This window comes from Palaemon carinicauda, chromosome 4 (assembly GCF_036898095.1).
Source record: "Palaemon carinicauda isolate YSFRI2023 chromosome 4, ASM3689809v2, whole genome shotgun sequence".
NCBI lineage: Eukaryota > Metazoa > Arthropoda > Malacostraca > Decapoda > Palaemonidae > Palaemon > Palaemon carinicauda.
Window position 1 is genome coordinate 175,032,572 of NC_090728.1, and position 7,500 is coordinate 175,040,071.

General features: G+C 35.5%; 1 protein-coding gene across 1 annotated transcript in view; it reads left to right on the plus strand.

Annotated features, from left to right (window-relative positions):
- The first annotated feature begins 3,426 nt into the window (after positions 1-3,426).
- The window catches only part of LOC137640214 (beta-1,3-glucosyltransferase), a 288,282-nt gene continuing 284,208 nt past the window's right edge, over positions 3,427-7,500 (plus strand). Inside the window, exon 1 of the mRNA XM_068372763.1 lies at positions 3,427-3,860. The gene's annotated coding sequence lies outside the window, so the exon portion shown is untranslated. The remainder of the gene's footprint in view (positions 3,861-7,500) is intronic.

Below are 7,500 nucleotides of genomic sequence, written 5' to 3' on the forward strand. Positions count from 1 at the left end.
TTTCAACACTTGAAAGCTTGTTGCACGTAGTTGTACAAACCGTATCATTCAGATTCAAAAGAGAAAGAAAGTAAGAGAGGGTGGATTCCCCCCGAAGAGTCCTGGTTCTGTGCTGGCACATAGAGCAAGGATCATAAAGGAAGAAATCGTAGCAAAGGTACTGCTATCAGTCACCGGGAAAATTAACACTGAAGCCACAGCCAGTATGGGTAAATGAAGAATCGCCAACAGAAGCAAAGCTTGTCTTGATTAATCTTCTTTTTTATTAGATAAACATAATGTTTTGATCAATTACGAATAGTTAAAATGTTAGGAGAGTCGGTGAAGGTCTCTTGATTTTAACAAAACTGACGAAAAAACCAAACGCTGTTTTCTCCAAGTTTTCCTGGTCTTTATTTTAACCAATTTATCTTTATGAATGATACGTAAAAATTGTGTTTATCACCATTGCTGTGTTTTATATCGCTTATGACAACAGATGTTTGCAGACATTAAAGAATATTTTGTAAGGCCGAACTTGTTTTTATTGGACAGAGGTTACCCTTCAGTTGGAAATGAAGGCAGGTGATCCGATGTCAAAATTAGTTAGATGCGTCAGAGGAATCTCTCTCTCTCTCTCTCTCTCTCTCTCTCTCTCTCTCTCTCTCTCTCTCTCTCTCTCTCTCTCCACATCATAAAGCCACACGAGAATCATAATAAGGACATATGACCCTGGTTCCCGATACCTAGAAGAAAATAACATTAAGGCAAAATACCACTTGAACAGATAACATTCTTAATCAGTTGTCGAAGAGATAATTATGTCTTACGTAATTGACGAAGGTCCTCCTCTTTTTCTTATGTTTTTTTTTTCCTTTCCTTATTTGCTAACTAGCAAAGTTCAATACATTGAACTCTTATCACAACCTTGCTTACGAAGGTTGATGTGACGACATTGCGGTAACTGTTTGTCTGTTTACACACACACACACACACACACATATATATATATATATATATATATATATATATGTGTGTGTGTGTGTGTGTGTGTGTGTGTGTGTGCGTGCGTGTATATATGTATAGATATGTATATATATATATATATATATATATATATATATATATATATATATATATATATATATATATATATATATATATATATATAAAACTGATCTTATTTAGAGTGAGATGTTCAGAATTAAGATTAATCTTTCATTTCATTCAAACACTTGCTTTTCTTTGCTAGCATTGAAAGACTTTACGAAGAATCAAAATCACTATAATTTTTATTAATTTTTTAATCGTCCATTCTAATTGAAATTTTCTACGTTATCAGCGGAAGTGTGTTAGCAGCTTAATCTATCGGTATTAAATGAAGATTTTTACTTTGCATTTATATGCATTTATAATGGATTTTGTTTCTTATCTTATGTTACATAACATATTCTCGAACCGCATATCCTTATCTATTTTCAATGAACAATTACCTTTGCTTAAATGGTAATCAGTTATTTATATCACAGCTTTTGTTTGTGCCTTACCCGTTTTAGGGTCACCTTTTATCATGTGATTGGTAACCATTTAGAAAGGAAAATACTTGGAATGAATTCCACATTGACGAGTTTCTGTTTTTCATACGTTACCGTTTTTTTTTTTTTCATCTTCCCTTCCAGCGTCATTAAACTTCATCGTTCATTTGCAAGATTTTCCTCCAGCAGCTGTACCTCGGAGCAGAATGGTCTTCCTAGCCCCAGCGCCCAACCACATGGCTTAAATTTGATTTTCAGTAGTTCATTCACCAATAGTTTATCAGATCCATAATAATTGTCCCTGTAAATTTGTAATAAAAATGTCTTAACACTTGCTTTAGTTCTCGGAGATTACGAAACTCCTTGATAAATTGACAGTAAAAGATAGATAGATATTAATCGCAAGGACCTTTGTACCGTTCATGTATGCCTGTAAACAAGCCACTCTGGAGGCAAAAAATTCTCATGAAAATATTGAAACCCAAGGTAATGACTATTGATAAATACGTTTTTAAACACGATCTTAATTTTCTCTAAACTTTGTCATAAAAATACACTGCTTGCCTTGAAAAGTCGAGCTTTAAAACGTAAAAACATACTTTATTTGAAGACTAGCTTACAGCCAAAAAGATGAAACTTTCTTTGCAATAAATATTACTTAAGATGTGAAAAAAGTAAAACAACCTTCAATTTAAGCAGCTTTTAAGGCTAATCTTAAAATACAGCTTGCCTTGAATGCAGTTTTTTTTCACAACTTGAAACGAGAAATACCATTTGGACAGAAGAAAAACTTTAAAGCATATAAAGAGAACTCGAGGATAATAGATATAAACGCTGTGTAACTAATGTTTTCACGTAGCAGTAAATCCCAGATTGCATGAAATCACGAGATCATTGCTTAATCCGTATCTTGATTCCTTATGTGGCAACGCCTTGCCCAAGCAACTTTTGTATGACCTGCTAGACCTGAAAGCGTTCTTTGCTTTTTTTTCTTGCATAATCTATTTAGTTAATTTTATCATTTTGGTCTGTTTTTCCTATTCATTGGTGTTTACTACTACTACTACTACTACTACTACTAACTTCATGCTAGGTTTTAGGGACGTCAGTGCCCCTCAACTGGTGCATCATTTTTTCTTTGTTTTAGAATCTTAGCAGTACTTCACTCCCTAGTTGCATCCACTTTTTAGCCATTAACTTCACCTCGTTCCCACTTTTTTCAGCCCCGCTGTCCAATCTTTAGCTTTAACATAACTTTAACTGACATAATAACTTAGCTTCTTAGTGGACTAGTCAAAGGGGTTTTCCCTTAACCTAACCTAACCTTCCTTCCATTAAATGACCTCGCTGACCTCAGGACGGGTCTTAATGACCCAAATGCCCTACCACTTACCACTACTATTGCTGTTTTAATACAAGTTTCAATTAATATTACTTTCTAACAACAACGAAGTTCCTAACAATTATACGACGGTAACCATTATTATTGTCATTACGGCTTCTGCAAACTCATTAGTAAAAAAAAAAAATTGTAATATTAACATTCGTAATGATGCCCATTCCATAAAATGTTCAACTTGATAAACGTCACAATTTGATCTAGGACGTAGACTGCGAGACTCCTCTTTCAGCAGCCTCTGCCGAGTATGCGTAAAATAAGGTTAATTAAGTAAGACTTCATTTCGATGAGCCTCTCTCGTAACATACTTATTTATGAATCCATTGCCATTCATCATTTCATTTTCCCCTGCATAACCCATCAAACCATGGACCACTTGCTAAATTGTACATGCTAGCTACTTCTAAGTTAATATCGCCCTAAATCGAAGTCGTAGTAATTACTTGTAATGGAAATTTGTCTATTATTGACACCCATTTCCAGATACTTTTTTTCGCAGGTGGAAAATACTTTGGGTTAATGGATACACACACTATAACGTCTTTGCTTTATCTTTATCGTTTTTAAAATAATAAACCAAAGTAGAAATGAAGACGACACCATACGATGAATAGAACCCCTACTTTTAAAGTCTCAAGACTAAACACTTGTTAAAAACCGCTAACTATTGTCATAAAATGTTATTTCTTCCGATGTATTAGAATAAATAAAGAAATCCGTGCGTCAGTTGGCTTTTGTCCCTGTTGTAAAGCAGTTCGCGAGAGCTTCTGTCTTAATACTAGTGCTGTGTCCTGCTTTGGTGTTCTGCTTAATCGATTATAACGTTAACGTTGCCTTCAATCTTAACGAGAAGTCTGTCATTAGGCGTTATGATCGATACAAAGTTCGACAGTCGTGTGCGTTTATATCATCGTTATTGAACTGCCATTGGACTGGGTGATTTGGAGGTAGGATAGAAAAGATTTAACTGTATTCCGGAATTATCGTTGATTTTTCATTCATCACAAATGATTTGACTTACTTTACTATGAGGGCTGTTTTCCTGGCCCTATCACACGGGAAACCCTGTGCCCTACATGACATTTAAGATCCGTTTGTCGTATGCATTCTAAAGCCTAAAATACACGTTAAAAAAAAAAAAAAGCGTCAAAATTTTGCATCCAAATTTTGACGTGTACCTTTGATACAAAATTTTGATACATAATTGCCCACACACGTTTAGGCATTTGAAGTACGACACAGCTTATTGTGTTTATTGTCAAATCCACATTATCCGAGCGCATGGAAAGCAAGAAAGTCTAAAGTTTCTTTTCGAAAGCCTTAGTATTTTCAGTCTTTCTGTCTAGTGGGAGCTTCTTGTATAGTCTTGGTGCCTCGCATTTCAAAGCTCTTGAATGTCTAGTATCTACAGTAGACATACATCTTGACTCCAATAATTTAAAACCATCTGTAACTATTCTGATGTCTAAAACTATTTGTTGGCTGCACGATTTGTAGCAATTCTCTTAGATAGGTTGGTCACCCGATTCTAATAACTTGATGGGTTATTGCACATGTTTTAAACAATATTCTAGCTTTAATAGACAGCCAGTGCAATCCAACTAATATACGAGTAATCCTATTTCGGGATGGGACACCTTTTCATCAGTTTTGCTCCCCTGTTTATTATGTTGTGTAATTTCGTAAGTTGCGCTTCGGCTATTGTAATAGATAATTACATTAGGCAATCCTGGTAACAGCAGTTAATCGCAAGTTTCTTTGCAGAATTTTTATCCAGATACTTCTTTATTAAAGCAATGTTTCTAAAATGATATCCAGCGTTACTTACTGCATTATTTATCTAGGCACTGAGAGAAACTATAATAATCAAGTGATATCCCTAGGCACGAACTTATAAATTTCATAATTTCCTTTATTCATTTTTTTTCTATACTCAACACGTAAAACTTGTAGATAAAAAAATTGTCATGACAGGAAATAGCTCGGAATTGCGGATACAGTAATATGAGAGATCAATTGGACTTAGTTGGTTTGGATTTGTACAGAAGCGCTGACTGGCACGAACTAGTTTATTTATACACAGCTGACGTAGATTGTTTTAGCCCATCCGGCCAGTCACGGGCTCTTCAATACTTACTTTGAGGGCAGTTTTACTGATCCTATACAGCGGGGGAAGCTTAATACAAGACCTCCACAGTCTTTTTATCTTGTTCGTTCAAAGCATTCAACATTTCATATCACGTATTGCTTATTTACTGTTAAGTCGTCACTGTCAAAGGACTCGTAGAATAAGAAAGTCTTCAGTTTCCACTTGAAAGCCTTAATATCTTCAATCATTCGGATGTCTCGTGGGAGCTTATTGTACAGTCTCGGGGCCGCATATGTAAAGGCTCCAAAGCCTATAGTAGATATTATCTAGATTCCATTAGTTGTAAGCCATCTGTAACTATTCTCGTGTCAACACGATTTGTTGGTTGCGCAATATGTAGCAATTCTCTTAGATATTTTGGACGACCGGTTCTGATAACTTGATGAGTTATTGTACATGTTTTAAATTCAATCCTAGCTTTAATCGGCAGCCAGTGTAAATCAATTAGTATCGGAGTGATCCTTTCTCTAGGTGGGACACCTTTTGTCAGTTTTGCTCCTCTGTTTATTATGTTTTGTAATTTCTTCAGTTGAAATTTTGGTAAATTGTAATAGATGGAGTTACAGTAGCCAATCACGGTAATAACGCAGTTTATCACAAGTCTCTCTACAGAATATTCATCCAGGTATTTCTTTTATAAAAGCAATGTTTCTGAGATGATAACCAGCAGTTTTTACTGCATTGTTTATTTGGGCATTGAAAGACAAGTTATAGTCAAGAAATACGTCTTGGCCACGAACTTTACCAGATATCGGGACCGAGTCGTTATTTGTTTTATTTGAATATCACCTAAGTTTCTTACGCTGCTTTTCTTTAACACCACAATAACCTCAGTTTTTTTTTTTTTTTTTTTTTTTTTTTTTTTTTTTTTTTTTTTTTTTTTTTTTTTAGTTGTCTGATTGTCATCCATTTCCTAACGCTATCAAGGATTCTGTATAGAGTTTCAGTGGTGCCGTCTATATAATTTAAGGAGAAGTAAAATTGTGTATCATCCGCAAATAGTTTGAACTTCACACTATGCTTTTGCAGTATTTATAACGAATGGTATAGATACAGAATTAAGATTGGGCCAAGTACACTCCCCTGAGGTACCCCTCTGTTGAAAGGTTTATATGATTAGTACGAGTTTCCAATTTGCACACAGTAATTTCTGCCAATCAAGTAGTCTTTCAGATATTAGAAAGCTTGATCTTCAACACCGATGGGCCGTAGATCATTTAATAGTAGTTCATGCAGAACTGTATCAAAAGCAGCACTAAGATCGAGTAGTATTAAAATACCACATTCATTTTCATTATTATCATTATTATTATTAAATGCTAAGCTACAACCCTAGTTGGAAAAGCAGGATGCTATAAGCCCAGGGGCTCCAACAGGGAAAATAGCCCAGTGAGGAAAGGAAACAAGGAAAAATAAAATATTCTAAGAACAGCAAAAACATTGAAATAAATATTTCCTATATAAACTATAAAAACTTTAACAAAACAAGAGGAAGAGAAACTAGATAGAGCAGTGTGCCCGAGTGTACCCTCAAGCAAGAGAACTCTAAACCAAGACAGTGGAAGACCATGGTACAGAGGCTATGGCACTACCCAAGACTAGAGAACAATGGTTTGATTTTGGAGTGTCCTTCTCCTAGAAGAGCTGCTTACCATAGCTAAAGAGCCTCTTCTACCCTTACCAAGAGGAAAGTGGCCACTGAACAAATACAGTTTAGTAGTTAACCCCTCGAGAGAAGAAGAATTGTTTGGTAATCTCAGTGTTGTCAGGTGTATGAGGATAGAGGAGAATCTGTATAGAATAGGCCAGACTATTCGGTGTCTGTGTAGGCAAAGGGAAAGAACCGTAACCAGCATATCACTTATAGCAGAACACATGACTATCTCCGTAGAGTATAATTTTTTTTTAAGCAGACTGGTTGTCTGGCAGAGGAAATTTTCATATGATTATGTACACAATTATGATCAAAGTGTGCTACTCCTCACTTGGTAAAGGCTGTAGATATCATACTTACTCTATCAAAATCTTTAGATGCATTGCAAGCTTTCAATATTCGCTATGACATGTTGGTTTGTTTAGAAAACTAGCGCCATTGTACAGTCAAAAGCAAATGTCCTGTCGTCTCCAGTCCCCCTCTGTCACCCCCAATATCTAAAGATTCCAGAATTTCAGGTGTAAAAGAGTTTTAGTTGTTAGAGAGGAAGGCAACAGGCGGGGGTAGGACAACGGTGGCCCTGGGAAGTACTTGTTATTGCTGTAAGGAGTGTGACGGTAGGAGAACCACGAAAGATTATGGATGAACGTAAATTCAGTATAATTACTCCAGATCTTCATTCTATCATTATAATGATTCTAACTTATAATCATATGGTATATTTGTTGTGTTATTTGCTATGCCATTCTCACGAACAATTTGTTGACAAACAGGATCGATGTTT